At 48.8% G+C, this 16,108-nt stretch overlaps 2 long non-coding RNA genes across 2 annotated transcripts in view; both read left to right on the top strand.

Annotated features, from left to right (window-relative positions):
• The window catches only part of LOC136793403 (uncharacterized), a 341,429-nt gene that overhangs the window by 169,084 nt on the left and 156,237 nt on the right, over positions 1 to 16,108 (top strand). The window lies entirely within an intron of this gene.
• Positions 1 to 16,108, top strand: part of LOC131748563 (uncharacterized) — a 211,294-nt gene that overhangs the window by 42,820 nt on the left and 152,366 nt on the right. Inside the window, exon 2 of the long non-coding RNA XR_010838617.1 lies at positions 13,558 to 13,693. This is a non-coding gene — a long non-coding RNA (uncharacterized lncRNA). The remainder of the gene's footprint in view (positions 1 to 13,557; positions 13,694 to 16,108) is intronic.

Genomic DNA, 16,108 nt, shown 5'->3' with positions numbered 1-16,108 from the left:
GCTCATGGAAATTATTCTCTTCATACTGATGATTTGGCTTTTTAAACATCTGATGAGGCCACCTTTACTCTGATTAAAAACTGAAAAAACAGACTAAGACATTACGAGCAATTAAAACTCTTGGCAAAAGTTCGTCAGCAGCAAATGCGCCAAAATTCTTAACATAATGAATTGAGAAGTATTTCCTGTACTTCTATTTTCTGGGAGTGTTTGTAGCGAATAGAGATTTTTTTTTTTTTTTACCTCCTTAAATATTTGGTAGAATTTGCCTGTGAAGCCATCTGTGTTTGGGGAGTTTTTTGTCTGAAGAAGTTAACCATAAATCTAATGCCTTTAGATATGTATATAGATATGTATATGTAGATATATGACAATTATTCATTTCTTCTTGAGTGAACTTTGGCCATTTGTGTATTTTGAGGAATTTGCATATATTTATCTAAGTAGTGAAGTTGGTGAGCATGAATTTGTTTATAATGTTTTCTGATTAATCTTTTAATATAATCCATCAGGTCTGAGGGATGTCTGCCTTTCATACCTGGTATGTTATTTTTCTCTCTTTTATTTCCTGGATCTACTTAGCTAGAGGTTTGTCAATTTTACTGACCACTCAGAGAACCAGTGTATGATTCAGTTGATTATCTCTTGATTTTCTGCTTTCAATTTCATTGATTTACACTCTTTACTGTTTCCTTGCTTCTGTTGATACTTGCTTTGTGTTTACTATGGTCTTGTTTAATTTCTTAAGGTAAGAGCATAAAATATTGATTGAAAACCCTCCTTCTTTCCTCCTGCAAGCATTGAGGCCTGCAAACACTCCTTTAAACACTGTCGAAGCTGCACCCCACACATTTTCTTGTGCCGTGTTTGCATTTTTATCCACTTCAGAATAGTTTCCGGTTTCCCCTCCCACTCCCCTTTGGTCTGTGGGTTATTTTGAAATGTGCTGTTTAACTTACCAATATTGGCAGATTTTAGGTAACTTTCTGTTACTGATTACCAGTTTAGTTCCATTGTGGTCAGAGAACATATACTGCAGAATTTCAGTTCTTTAAAATACGTTGGCTTTTGCTCTGTGGCTCAGAATCGGTTGATTTTAGTGAATGTTTTGTGGGCACTTGAAAATTATTCTGCTCTTGTTGGTGCCAGGTGTTAGGTCGGACTGGGTGGTGGGCTTGCCACAGGAGCAGTGGATTAGGTATGTATTTAGATTTCCTTCTAGCATCTTCCCATCCCGGCTTCTCCCTAAAAGGAGGAGGAGATTCTCCCAGCAGGACCAACGAAATCCCTGCACAAACAGATGAGTTTAAACAGCTCATTCCCAATCTGGGGTGATTCCGGCCCCCAGGGGACACTTGGCGATGTCTGGGGGCCTGTTTGTCACAGCTCGGGGGGAGGATGCTCCTGGCACGTGGCAGGTGGAGACCAGGGAAGCTGCTCCGCAGCCCACAGGGCCCGGGACGCCTCACATCAGAGAGTCACCCAGCCCCAGATGTCAGTAGCGCTGAGGCTGAGAACCCTGACTTAGCATCAGAGACTTTATCTATCATTTGTCTATCTGTGTATCTGTGTATCTGTCTATCCATCATCTAGCCATCATTCATCTGTCATCTCTATCGATCATGCATCTATCCATTTATCAGGCTGTCATTTCTCTGTCTGTCTGTGGCAGTGGTTCCACACCAGAGAGGACTTCGCCCCCAGGGGACAAATAACAATGTCTGGAGACAATTTTGGCTGTGACAGCTATGGGGGAGGGGAGCTCCTGGCACCTGGTGGGTGGAGACCAGGGACACTGCTCCACACCCCACAGGGCCCCGGACGCCCACATCAGAGAGTCCTCCAGCCCCACATGTCAGTTCTGCTGAGGTTGAGAAATTCTGGGAGAAACAATGGGCTGATTACTCAGGCTGGACCAGAGATCTGGCAATTTTCCTGAGTGAGGTTTGTATCAGTCAGTGTCCTGCCAGCGAAACAGAACCCCGGCCTCATTATATATATACATACACACGTACATACATATAAATATACTGGTTATATACATAGCATATACAGATATATACTATGTATCAAATGACTATAGTATCTATATTTACAACCTATAATATATATGTACACACACATATAATATGTAATACACAATATGTTAATATATTTTATTTAGCACTATATAGAGATTTCTTTATTTTTGAATTTACCTACATGGACATACAACATTGTGTAAATTTAAGGCATACATGTTGATTGGATTCATTTATTTATCGTAACATAATTGCCGTTGTAGCAACAGTTAATCCCTCTGGCACGTCCCCTCATTACCGTTTCCTTTTTGTGGTGGGAATAATTAAGATCAGGTCCCTTAGGAAGCGTGGTGTTTCTCCTACAACATTGCTGTCTGCATTCACTGTACTGTGCATTAGATCTCCACGACTGGCTCGCCTCCTGGCTGCCGTAAGAGATTTATTAAGACATGTATCTCAAGGCATGGGCTAACTTAGTGATGGGGGCTGGCGGGTCTGAAAACCTGCAGGGCAGGCAGGCTGGACACTCAGGTAGAGGCTGTGGTCTTGGGATAGGATTCCGTTTTCCTCTGGGGAAGCTCCACCTCCGCTCTGAATGCCTTCGACCGATTGGACGAGCGCCAGCCACGCCCCGAAGGGCGCCGGCCCTCTACGCGGAGCCGGCTGCTTGTAGATATCAGTCACGCCTACGCGGTACGTCCAACGGTGACCTCTAGGCTCGCGTCCGATTAAACAGCTGGGGACTAGAGTCCCGAGAAGTGGACACAGAAGGGCCAGCAGTCCTTTCTCCCTGGCGGCGGGTTGAGGGCCTCTGTGTCCCCTGATGGACGGGGTGCAGTTGATGCAGGCAGCGGAGCCAACTTACAGGAAGCAGCAGCGATGGGGAAGGGGAGAGAGCCTGGCGGGCAGCCACGCCAACAGCACTTCACTATCGGTCCTCCCCTACTTGCGGGAGGTGCCGATACGCCACTGCCTCTGCTGGAACCTCTTTCATTGGGTTCCTTCCCCTGCGTCTTCAAGCCCAGAGTCACGCGGGCAGTGGGCCTCGGGGGTGGTCACCAGGGCTGCAGGGCAGCTGTGAGGCACGGCGTCCCGGCTGCTAGAGACCCTGGGAGTAACTCACGCGGGTATGCAGAGCCCGGAAGAGACCAGGAAAGGCAAGCTGAGGATGTGTTTTGTTTCCGGGCTGAGAACAGAATCAGGCAGCATCACAGACCTTCTCCCAGGGTATTCATGTCCTGACGTAACGCATGTCCACAAACCGGGCACCTTAAAACAACAGAGATTTATGCTCTCTCAGCTCTGCAGACCAGAAGTCTGATTTCCAAGTGTCGGCAGCTTTAGGGGAGCAGAGACGGGAGGGAGGCGGCCACGAGCCCAGGGATGCCTGGAGCCCCCAGAAGCTGGAAGAGGCGGGAAGGAGCCTCCCCTGGAGCCTCTGGAGGGAGCGGAGCCCTGGGACACCTTGACCTCAGACGCCTCGTCCCCAGGGCTGGGGGAGGATGGATGCCTGTTGCTCTAAGCCATCTGGTTTGGGGTTATGGCTGTGGCAGCTCCAGGAAACTCATACAAGTCCCTACTCGTCCTCCGACCGGCAGTGAGGATGGATTTCAGGGTAGGACCTTTCCCCGTGGTCCCCTGCCCCCAGCCAAGCATCATCTCCCGAGGCCAGCACCTTCCCTCATCCAAATTGCCACAGGGGAGGTTAAATATTTCCATTGGACTTTCTGTTTCTGAACCTCGAGGAAGAGTTTCTTGTCCATCAGGCCACACTCTCTATGTGGTCTTTTCCATGGGTTTACGACTGTGTCATTTCCAGTCACCCACTTGCACTTTTTTTTTTTTTTTTTGGCTATACCTCATGGCCTGCAGAACTTCCCCAACCAGGGATGGAACCCGCGCCCCCTGCAGTGGAAGCGCGGAGTCTTAACCACTGGACCGCCGGGGAAGTCCCCCCACTTGCACTTTGAGTGACCACAGTTTTGACTTTTCAGGGTCGTGCCTGATCTCAGGACCTTGGAAGATGTTTTATTGACCTAGAGAGTGGAGATCTGGGATGGATCGTTCCAGGGTCTGCTCAGAACCTAAAGACGAGAATCTCAAATCTAATTTGGGGGTTTAGGTCGGAGAAGGGTCAGGCTCTGGGCGCTCTCCTCCGGAGCCTGCTGTTCACCATTTCACAGGTTAACATTTTATGTAGGCGGTTTTCTCCGCCTCAGCAGTACTGACATCTGGGGCTGGGTGACTCTCTGATGAGGGGCGTCCCGGGCCCTGCGGGCTGTGGAGCAGCTTCCCTAGTCTCCACCCGCCACGTGCCAGGAGCCTCTCTCCCCACCTCTGAGTTGTAATAAATGTCTCCAGGCATTGCCAAATGTCCCTTGGGGAATAAAATCACCCCGTTTGAGAGCTGCCAGTCGATAGCAAAGACCAGACACTTTGCTCCAACCAGGGGGCATGGTGCAGTATTCATGCAAAATTTTTTGGACAAAACAGAGGGAATGGCTCAGGGAAAAAATGCAAAAACCCTTTTTAACTGAGGAATTGGGCAGAGCTCCAGGGCAGAGCCAGGCCATTAAAATAACCCTTAGTGTAGATGACATTTCTTTCATCGGAACCAGTCATTTCAGGGCCTTAATTCTTTTACAGTTGAGAAGTTTCAATATTAAGATGTTCCCGGATTAAACACACTGTCCCCGGAGCCACCTGCATGACCAGAATTTGTGATCAGCTCTCAGCCGGGCATTTCTTTTTTTCTTTTGCAGAAGTTTCTGCACTGGGTTATGATGGGTGTCCTAACATTTGGGACCACCGGTTGGCATCCATTTCTGGTCTAATTATTGGATCAGTAGGTGGTTCTTATCCCGGCACCTCGCGTGTTTTCCCATCTGTAAGGACAGGAGTCTGTCCTCAAGGGGCTGCCAGTGGATCCCCACGACCGTGGATTCCCCGTGGGGCATCACATTCGCGTGGCATGGATCTGTTGGTGTTGGAAGACAAGCATGGCGCCTTCTTTTCTCCCCTTCCTGCCATGAATCCAAGGCACCTTTCGGGGGCGCCAGTGTCTCCCAGGAACAACTTGAAAAGCACTGCTCTGGAGGTAGCCTGATGCAAAGGTCATCACTTGTCTAACCCAGGGCATCGTAGGTGCAGACTAACACAGAGATTCCCACCCTTCCTCTGTTCATGGTACCCTTGGCGCCTTGGCCTTTTTTTCACGGCTTCCATGGGGCCAAGAGAAATACCCGATATTTCTATCGACCAGTTATCTGGGCCCCAAAGGGCATAATAATGCTTGGACAGATTCTGCTGGGTTTCCCTTGAAAATTTAAAACAAGCCCAGCGCCTCTGTGAGTTCCCTGTGGTAGCTGGGGGTGCCTTGGCACAGTGTTTGGGAACCGCAGGATCAGGACACCCTGGTTGGTTTGCACAAGTTGGCCCGTGGATGGATGTCACATGATTTCTGCCCTACATTAGAAACTCCCACCCCCACCCCAGCAGATCTGATTTAGGGCCTTGGATGAATTTAAAGGCTTATTTTATCCGGTGCCTCTGTGCATCTTTGAGTGTTTTTACCTGAGGCTAGAATTGTTCCTGTCTGAGGACCCAGAACATGGCAGCAAGATCTTAGGGGCCGGTCCTGGTATTTGTGCTGGAGGAGTTACCACTTCAAGGTCCGCCAGGTTCAAAACCCGTGTCTTTGTGGTGAGGGATGACCATGTCCAGAGGGTGGACCTTTTGGCCTAGAAATCCCTTTGAGTTTGCAGTTTGGGGTCTTTTCATGGGAGGAGCCCTGAGTCCAAGCTCTCCTACTGCACTGATATCTGTGGTTTGCCACTAGGTAGATAAAACAGAGCAGAGAAAATGCGAATGTAATAGAGGAAACGTGAGTGCCAGTGTCCAGCCAAACCAGCATTCAGCACGCAGGCTGCCCACCCCTTTCCCCATCCTGTGCAGACATTACTAATCCATTACAGAACTCCCTTCCTGCCCAGCCAGCCCAGGAGTCACTCCAGACTCTTCTCCACTTGGTGATCCAGGGCGGAGAGCAAACATGAGTGCCAGCATCCAGCCAAACCGGCGTTCAGTACGCAGGCTGCCCACTCCTTCTCCCATCCTGTACAGACATTACTGATCCATTGCAGAACTCCCTTCCCACCCAGCCCAGGGGTCACTCCAGATTCCTCTCCACTGTGTGATGCAGGCAGCCTTCACCCGTGGACCATGCAGGCCAGTGAGTGGGAACTCATTTAAGATTCCTGGTCTGGAACAAAACATACCAAACATGCAAAGTGTGAATGACTCTGGCATCTGGGGGAGGAGAAGCATTAGACTGATGGGGGGGGGGGGGTTCCTGGAATGACCTACAGGGAGGCTGGGCATGTCCAGGTGGAGACCCAGGGAACATTTCAGCTCCCCCCCCTTTCCGAGGCTGATGCCTCAGACTATGAAGCTCCATACTTACCATCTTCAAATAGTCAGAGGCACGTTTCAGGGGTGGCACAACCTTGCCAGCTGCAACGGGATGGCCGTCAGACCCTGCCCCCTTGCTCTCGGGCTTTTGAAATCCATCCTTTCACATTCAGTTCTACAGCAAAGGAAGCTGCACCCCAGACCCCAGGACCCCAGGACCATCAGTAACACCCAAGCTTCTCCACAAGCAACGCTCAGTACTGTACCCATGTAGCTTCCGTCACCACCTCTCAGGCAAAAAAGAACTTGTGAGTCAGGCTGGCCACGGCCCCTGTGTCCTGCTGGCCGGCTCCTGCCGCCTCCGGACAGCTTCCCATTTCCATCCGGCCGAGGCCGTGGCAGCAGGATGGTGCTGGCATCAGCACAGGGCTGCCCGGGGAGCCCCTCTTGGCTACGCAGACATGAAAGCCCCCGTTCTGAGAAAAATGGGTGAATTCCCGGACCTGGTACTGGTGGTCAAGATCATCTGTATTTTTTCAGTTATAGGGAAACCCATCAGGGGAACTGGAGGGATTTCCATAATTAACAAAGCTAGACACAGGCAGAGCCGGACCCGGCAAGGATCCTAATGTTCAGATGAACTGTGCAATTAATACATTTCTCATCAAGCTTTGCTGGCAGGGAAGCACCGTGTCACTTGTCCGTCACTTGCTGGGTTGAAATACTCTGTCTGCCTCGTCAGTGGCATTGCAGGAAAATTAAATTTAGGAGAGTTTGCCGTGTCTTTGGATTATTAAACAGCCCTGCGTGGATAGTCCTGTGTTGATGAAAACAGGTCCAAAGAGTGAGATGGAAAGAATTAGACGCAGGGTCTCCGAGAGATATTTGCACACCCACGTTCACCGCAGAGCTATTCACAACAGCCAAGACGTAGCAGCAACCCAAGTGTCCACGGGTGGGTGGGTGGGTGGGTGGCTGGCTGGCTGGCTAAACAGAATATGGTCCATCCACTCCGTGGCATATGACAGCCGTGAGAGGGAAGGACAGTCTGCCACAGGCTACAGCGTGGATGGACCTTGAGGTCGTGATGCTCAGTGATAAGAGAGCCACAAAAAGACAAATACCGTGTGATTCCGTTTATAGGAGGTCCCTGGAGTTATCAAATTCATGGAGACTCAGAGTAAGGTGGCGGGGGCCAGGGGCTGGGGGAGGGGCTGGGGGAGGGGGGGGGAGGGGGAGAGAGTGTTTCATGGGGACGGAGTCTCAGTTTGGGGCAGTGAGGCCCGGGGATGGGTACACAGCAGTAGACGCGTGTTCTCCCGGGAGGATGTGGTTGGCCTGTGTGCTGGACCCTTCCAAGCACTGGCAGCGCTGAGCAGGCCCTGTGCCCGGTCCCTGGGATCCGGAGGAGCGTTTGGCTCGGGGACCTTCATTTCAGGAGCCACGTAGGGAGAACGTGCGGTTTGGGGCCGCAGAGACCTCCCGCGCTGAGCACTTCGCAAGGCAGCACGTCGTATGGGACCATCGCTTTGTGTCTCCCGCTGTGTCCATCTCGGGTGGGCGGGGTGTGAGGCAGCGAGACGGCGGTATGACCTGGGCGGCAGCGGGGCGGGTGCTGCTTCAGGGGCGGGCGGAACAGGAGGCACGCCGGACCTGGTGAGCCGCGGCTGCCGGAGGAGGTGGAAGCTGTGTGCGTCCGCCGGGATGGGCCCCGCGCTCACCGTCGGAGACGCCGAGGTGCGTGGGCCGCCAGCGCCCGATGCAGAGCGGGGCTCCGGTAACAGCGCCGATTCGCCGAGTGGAGCCGGCTGCTCGGTGAGACTGCGGCTCGTGCGCTGGCCCGCGCGGGTGGGCGTGTTACGTTAAGCGTGTTCTCCACGGGCTCGCGTTCCGATGCGAGGGTCACGTCTGGTCGCGGAGCTGCCGAAGCGCGTACGCGGATGAACCGCGCAGCGTCGAAACCTGGCTCTCGCGGCGGCTTGTCGCCACGGCGACAGAGAGTTCGTCCTCTTCTCCCGAGCACGTGGCAAGAGTTGGCTGTGCTCGCTCGGAAGGCTCAGAGCTTGCGGGGTGGGATGCCGGAGAGAATGCGGGAAAGGTCCCGGGTTGGGAAGCGCGCAGGGGAGGTTTCGGCTCTAAAGTGGTCGGAGTTAAGACGTCTAAGAACATCCAGACGGAGAGCTCTGCTGGGCAGCCCCTGGGAAGATTGGATTTTTTTTTTTTTTAAACATCTTTCTTGGAGTATAACTGCTTTACAGTGAGTGGTGTGGTAGTTTCTGCTGTATCACAAAGTGAATCAGCCACACCTATACATACATCCCCATATCTCCTCCCTCTTGCGTCTCCCCCCCTCGGAAGACTGGATTTAAACACACTTGGTAAATTGAGGATTGCTTAGGAGCCTCAAATGAGAGTCTCCCAAGAGCAGCACATATAGATCAAGACACACGTTCACGGAAACATGCAGTCCGTCAGATGAAAACTAAAACCCATCAGGTGAAAACTAAAACTAATGGCAGGGTAGAGGAAGAGCGAGGGACAAGAGAAACAGAAGTGGTGAGATTATCAGAGGGCCGTTCAGGACGCAGAGCTTCACGGAAGTAAAAAGAGGAACGAGTTTTAGGAGATGGGGGGGGGGTCAGAATCGTCAAATGCTGGGGGTGGTGACACATGGACAGAGCTAAAGATGCAACCCCAGCTCCATAAGGAGAAGGTGACTGTTTTTTTTTTTTTTTAGCATCCTCTCCTGTGCTTATGGGCCATTTGTGTATTTTATTTGGAGAAATGTCTATTCAAGTTCTTTGCCCATTTTTTAAGTTGAAGTAGAATTGATTTACAATATTGTGTCCATCTCTGCTGTACAGCAGAGTGGCCCAGTTATACATACACAGACATTCTTTTTTATATTCAGGATATTGACTAGAGTTCCCTGGGCTCTACAGTAGGACCTTGTTGTCTATCCATCCTATATATAATAGTTCGTATCTGCTCACCCCAAACTCCCAATCCATCCCTTCCTCACCCCCTCCCCTTGTCAACCGCATGTCTGTTCTCTGTGTCTGTGAGTCTGTTTCTCTTTTGTAAATTACTTCATTTGTGTCGTATTTTAGATTCCACATATAAGTGATATCATATGATATTTGTCTTTGTCTGACTTACTTCACTTAGTATGATAACCTCTAGGTCCATCCATGGTGCTGCAAATAACATTATTTCATTCTTTTTTATGGCTGAGTAGTATTCCATCATATATATATATATATATATATATATATATATATATATATATATATATACCTCATCTTCCTTATGCATTTCTCCATCGATGGACATTTAGGTGGCTTCCATGTCTTGGCTATTGTAAATACTGCTGCTGTGAATATTGGGGTGCATGGATCTTTTTGAATTAGAGTTTTCTCTGGATACATGCCCAGGAGTGCGATTGCTGGATCATATGGTAGCTCTCTTTTTAGATGTTTGAGGAACCTCCGTACTGTTCTCCATAGAGGTTGCACCAACTTACATTCCCACCAGCAGTGTAGGAGGGTTCCCTTTTCTCCACACTAGAAAGCCACATATATATATATACATATATACACACACACACACACATACACACACACATACTCTTTTTCAGATTGTTTTCCCATATAGGTTATTACAGAATATTGAGTAGAGTCCCCTGTGCTCTACGGTAGGTCCTTGTTTATCTATTTTATATATATAGTCGTGTGTGTATGTTAATCCCAAACTCCTAATTTATCCTTCCCTTCCCCCTTTGGTAGCCCTAAGTTTGTTTTCTATGTCTGTGAGTCTGTTTCTGTTTTGTAAATAACTTCATTAGGTGTCACATGTGGTGATATCATATGATATTTTTGTCTTTCTCTGACTTCACTTAGTATGATCATCTCTGGGTCCATCCATGGTGCTGCAAATGGCATTGTTTCATTCTTTTTTATGGCTGAGTAATATTCCATTGTATATATGTACCACGTCTTCTTTATCCATTCCTCTGTCGATGGACACTTAGGCTGCTTCCATGTCTTGCCTATTGTGAATAGTGCTGCTGTGAACATCGGGGTGCATGTGTCTTTTCGAATTATAGTTTTCTCCAGATATGTGTCCAGGAGTGGGATTGCTGGGTCCTACGATAGTTCTATTTTTAGTTTTTTAAGGAACCTCCATACTGTTCTCCAGAGTGGCTGCACCAACTTACATTCCCACCGACAGTGCACGAGGGTTCCCTTTTCTCCACACCCTCCCCGGCATCGGTTGTTTGTAGACTTTTTGATGAGGGCCGTTCTGACGGGCGTAGGAGGGTTCCAGGTGGGCCATGTGTGAAGTTTGTGGGGAGGAGGTGGAACCTTGCGTGCGGGCAAAGGATGAAGGGTTGGGATTCAGGAAATCCTCCTCAGGGGCGCAGTGGGCAATGCCACATCTGTTCTGCTACCTGCTCCGGCCAAACGTCCCCAAACCCGCTGGTCAGCCAGTCACTCACCTACACGTTACACGCGATCTGAACACTTGTCACGGTGTTTCTTGTCTGTGTGCCGCATGCAGTCAGGTAGCAGTCTCCCTCCAGGGGGTCTTCCTCTTCCTACTCACGTGCTCAGTATCAGTCAGGGTGGAAGATGCTTGCTGCAGTGAGAAGTAGCACCAGTGTCCGCGTGGTCTAAAGCAACGGCTTATTATTATTATTATTATGTTTTGTTGGCCGCACTGCCTGGCATGTGGGATCTTAGTCCCCTGACCCAGGATCGAACCCGTACCCCCTGCAGTGGAAACACGGAGTCCTAACCACTGGACCACCAGGGAAGTCCCGAATGGGGGTTTATTTCCTACTCATGTTGCACGTCCACTGACGGGGTGTCAGCTGGGGGCTCTGCTCCATGTCATCGCACCGTCCAACACACAGGCTGGCGAGGCAGCTGTGAGTCTGAATGAGAGGAAGGAAAAAAAAGAGTGTCCGGGAGGGTCTTGCTTTAGCATTTAATTGGTTTAGCTCAAACGGGAAACACCGCGTGAAGTCCACTCACAACTTGCTATTCAAAACTCGTGCTACTGACTCCATCCAGCCAGGAATGGGTGGGGCTGGACCATCCTCCCTTTTGTTGGGATGAAGGGAAAATGGCTCTGCCTTCTCCCAGCATCTTTACACCCATGGAACGTGTGAAAGTGAGATGTGTGTCTGCCATCCGGGAACTGTTTATAATAAGGGCAATCGTTGCTGTGGTTATCCTGCTTTTCTAGAGCACCGTTAACCTTGAATGGTAACCTTGAATCATCTGAATTTACATCAAGCAAAAGGCGTTAGATATTTGAGAACTCTTGGGAGTTTGGATGCTTTGTTTTTGGAATGTGGACAACTGGCTGCATTATGTGGTTGGCGTTCAGGCTCTGTGTGTAATCGTCAGCCTTGTTTGTTGTACTTGGTTAGCTTTAATTGTTCTGTGTTCTGTAAAGATAAGTTACTCAACAATAAATATACAGAGAATTTTTTTTTTTAAAAAGGAAGGTTTGTGGGAATTCCCTGGTGGTCCAGTGGTTAGGACTCTGCGTTTTCATTGCCGAGGGGCCGGGTTCACTCCCTGGTTGGGGAACTGAGATTCCTCAAGCCATGCATTGTGCCTGCCCCCTCCCCAAAAGAAAAGAAAATAGTAGAAAACCTTAAAAAAAAAAAAGGAATGTTTATGGTGAAAAGCATTGCCGTTAAAATACATGATTAGGTTTTGGTGATCCAGAAAGATTTCTCTAGCTGGATTGAAGTAGTACATTTTAGACCAAACCTGGGGGCAAGTCAACAGCCTTATAACACCCTCTGTGGCACAAAATACAATCTAAATACTGTTGTCTTCTTAGCTTCCATATTAGTGAAATTTATTTTTTTTTGATGCCATTGATATTCTTTATTTATTTTTTACTTTTTATTTTATATTGGAGTATAGTTGATTTACAATGTTGTGTTAATTTCAGGTGTACAGCAAAGTGATTCAGTTTTATAAATATATATCTATATATAGATATATAACTCATATTAGTGAAATTTAAATGACTTTCTCTAAACATTTGTTAAGTTCTCAGATTTTGCTTCTTCTGTCCTCCCAGATAATAACTTAGAGATACACACACACACACAGACACACAAACACACACACACGTCTTTCTTTCCGTTTCCTTCCCCTCTCTCCCTCTCCCCCTCCCCCCCTTCGTCATCAGCATCTATTCTTCTACCTCCTTCACAGATACTCTGATGTTGACCCTTTAATAAGCCACCGAAAATATGTTTGAAAACTGAGACTCTTAGGGTCTTATGCAGAGCCCTTAAAATAACAACAAACCTCCACTATCCACCCCTACAATGAAATTGCTCCTTGTTGAGTTGGTGTGATAATGTGTCTTTATTAAATGCACTGGTTAGGAAAAACAAAACAAAAGAAAATTCTCAAAGTAGCCTCACCCCAGGGCGGGGGGTGGGGTGTAGCAGCCTCAGATCTGTGCTATTTTGGGACATCTTATGAGGGGCAACTGGTCATTCCACATAGTTTTAATCAGGCGCGTTTGCAAAGGAGAAACAGAGGGTCCCCGAGGCACCTAGATTTGTGGGGTTTATGGCTTGTGTTCACGTGTGCAGGGCGGAAGCAGAAGTGGGTGACGGGCTTCGGGGGAGCGCGGTCTGGAGCTCTGTAGCAGGGGGGTCTTGTATGTGGCCATCATTCCCTCAAGTGCGTTTCTCTACCTCGTGATCTTTGAGCATCTGGCCTCACTGAATGCTCTGACTCTCTCAAGAGTTCTCGCTGTGGACTGCATGTGTGTATCCCCCCAAATTCAGATGTTGAAGCCCTAACTCCCCAAGGCGATGGTGTCAGGAGGTGGGGCCTCTGGGAGGTGATGAGGTCATGAGGGTGGGGCCCCCGTGATGGGATTAGTGTCCCTAGAATAGAGACCCCAGGGGGCTCCCTCACCCCTCGCTCCATGTGAGGACACAGTGAGAAGACATCCATCTAGGAACCAGGAAGCAGCCTCACCAGACCCTCAGTCAGCCCTCGCCGGGGTCTGCAGCCTCCAGAACTGTGGGAAATCCATGCGTGTCGTTGATAAGCCCCCGGTTTATGTTGTTTTGTTACAGCAGCTCACGCAGACTGAGACAGTCCAGCACTCGCAAGGGAGAGAATCCATCCTGCTCTGCGTGCCGCGCGGGGAGGTGCCGGGGGCCACTGGGGAGAAGCGGACTGTCATCCTTCAGCTCAGGTGCCCACCTGCAGGTCAGTCACCGGCAGTGAGAGATGCAGACAGATGAATGAGATGCGGCCGCCCTTCCCGGGGGGACTCCGGGTACCGTGGGAATCAGGGCACAGCTGGGACACATGCCCGTTTGTTTTCCTGGAGACATGTTTCTTTTTCCCTCCGTACTGATGGGTAGTTTGCATAGTTTTAGGATGAGGAGATCCGGCAGTCTTCAGTCCATCCTCTCAACTCTGGGGAAGCAGGAAGAACTATAGAAAGAGCAACCCGTCATGCTCCCCAAATTCTGAACCTCAGGTGCTGGGGCAAGTTGGGCCACTCTGAGCTGAGTGACCTTGGGAAAGTCACTTAACCTCTCTGTGCCTCAGTTTCCCCATAGAAAGTGGGAGTGTTCACCACACCTACCATGTAACGTTGTCAAGAGGATGAAATGAGTAAATCCTTGTGAGATACTTGGTAGACCTCATTCAGTGCTAACTATTTATTATTACGATTTGCAGTAGAACTGCCACAGGATCCAGCAGTTCCACTCGTGGGTGTCTATTCAAAGAAAGTGAAACCCCTCATCTGAAAAGACACACGCACCCCAGTGTTCACAGCAGCACTGTTTACAATAGCCAAGATGTGGAAGCGACCTAAGTGTCCATCAGGAGAGGAAAGGATAAAGAAGATGTGGTACATATATGCAATGGAATATTCCTCAGCCATAAAAAGAAGGAAATAATGCCATTTGCAGCATCAGGGATGGACCTAGAGATGATCATACTAAGTGAAGTAAGTCAGAGAAAGACAAATACCCTATGATATCACTTATATGTGGAATCTAAAAAAAATGATATAGATGAACTTCTTTGCAGAGCAGAAACAAAGATGCATACGCAGAGAACGGACGTATGGATACCAAGGGTGGGGGATGGGATAAATTGGGAGATTGGGATTGACATATTACACTACTATGTATAAAATAGCTAACTAATGAGAACCTGCTGTAGAGCACAGGGAACTCTACTCAGTGCTCTGTGGTGACCTACATGGGAAGGAAATCCAGAAAAGAGGGGAGATATATATAAATATAAACCTGATTCACTTTGCTGTACAGCAGAATCTAACACAATATTGTAAAGCAACCATACTCCAATAAAAATTAATTTTAAAAAAGGAATCTAAAAAATAAAACAGACTAGTGAATATAACAAAAAAGCAGACTCACAGATACAGAGAGCAAACTAGTGGTTTGCAGTGGGGAGAGGGAAGGGGGAGGGGCGAGATAGGGGGAGGGGAGTAAGGTACAAACAACTAGGTATAAAATCAATAAGCTACAAAGATCTATTGCACAGCACGGGGGTAATAACTTTAAACAGAGGATAATCTATAAAAAGACTGACTCACTATGTTGTACGCCTGAAGGTAACAGAGTGTAAATCAACTATGCATCAATAAAAAATAATAACTAAAGGTATTATTAGGGTTTGTGGCGAGTATGATTCCTTGTTAATCCTTCAGCTGGAACAGAAGGCACGTGGATGCAGGCAGTGTACCTTTCTGGAAAAGACACACCACCTACTAGGTGCTCGGTTGAAATGTGTGTTTTTGTTTGGACAAACACCTTTTCTCCAAGAAGGGACAGTGGAGAGGTCTCTGGGCGATGCTGGGGTGAAGGTGGGGACAGTTTGAGAGACCACTGTGGGATCTGTAAAGGGGTCCCTGGGGACTGAAGAAGGATTAGCAGAGAGCAGTAAGGACCAGTGGTGACAGGCTGACTTTTCCACAGTGTACTTCTGCTCTGAAATTTAGATTTAGAGACTTGAAATGACTGTCAGCCTCTAAAATCTCTATGAGGGGGATGGCTCTTTTTTTTTTTTTTTTTTTTCTTGCATCCTCTGGGATAGATGGGAAGGGCCGTCATTTCATCTCCTTTTAGTAAAAAGTACTCTGGGGCTGGCACAGGTAGGGTCCAGCCGATAACCTACCCGTCTTTTTCTTTGCCCCTGGAACGCTGGTAGTTCTAGTCGGGAGGCTGGCCGCCTCCCCAGCCCCTGGGAAGGGGTGGACTTCGTTTTGTCCTGTGATAATGGTGATTCCCTTTGCTGCTAGTGCTTGGTTGAGGGATGGACCTGTGTCCCCTCCTGGAGAGAGAGATGAGGGGCTGGGAATTCAGACGACTCAGCAGGGAGAACTGACGTGATGTGGCTTGGTGTTCGCAGCCGTGGGATGCTGTTTGTATAGTATAAACTGATTCTCTGGTTACCTCCTGTTATGGACTGAATTGTGTGTCCCCCAAACGTATATGTTGGCGCCCTGACCCCCAGCACCTCTGGATGGGGCTGTATTTGGAGCTGGGGTCTTTAAAGAGGGGATGAAGGTACAATGAGGTCACTAGGGTGGGCCCTGACCCCACAGGACTGGTGTCCTGATAAGAGGAGGAGATCAGGACC

Source organism: Kogia breviceps, chromosome X (assembly GCF_026419965.1).
Source record: "Kogia breviceps isolate mKogBre1 chromosome X, mKogBre1 haplotype 1, whole genome shotgun sequence".
In the NCBI taxonomy this organism is placed as follows: Eukaryota; Metazoa; Chordata; class Mammalia; order Artiodactyla; family Physeteridae; genus Kogia; species Kogia breviceps.
Note: the sequence above shows the minus strand (reverse complement) of the source record. Positions and strands in the feature narration are given on the sequence as shown.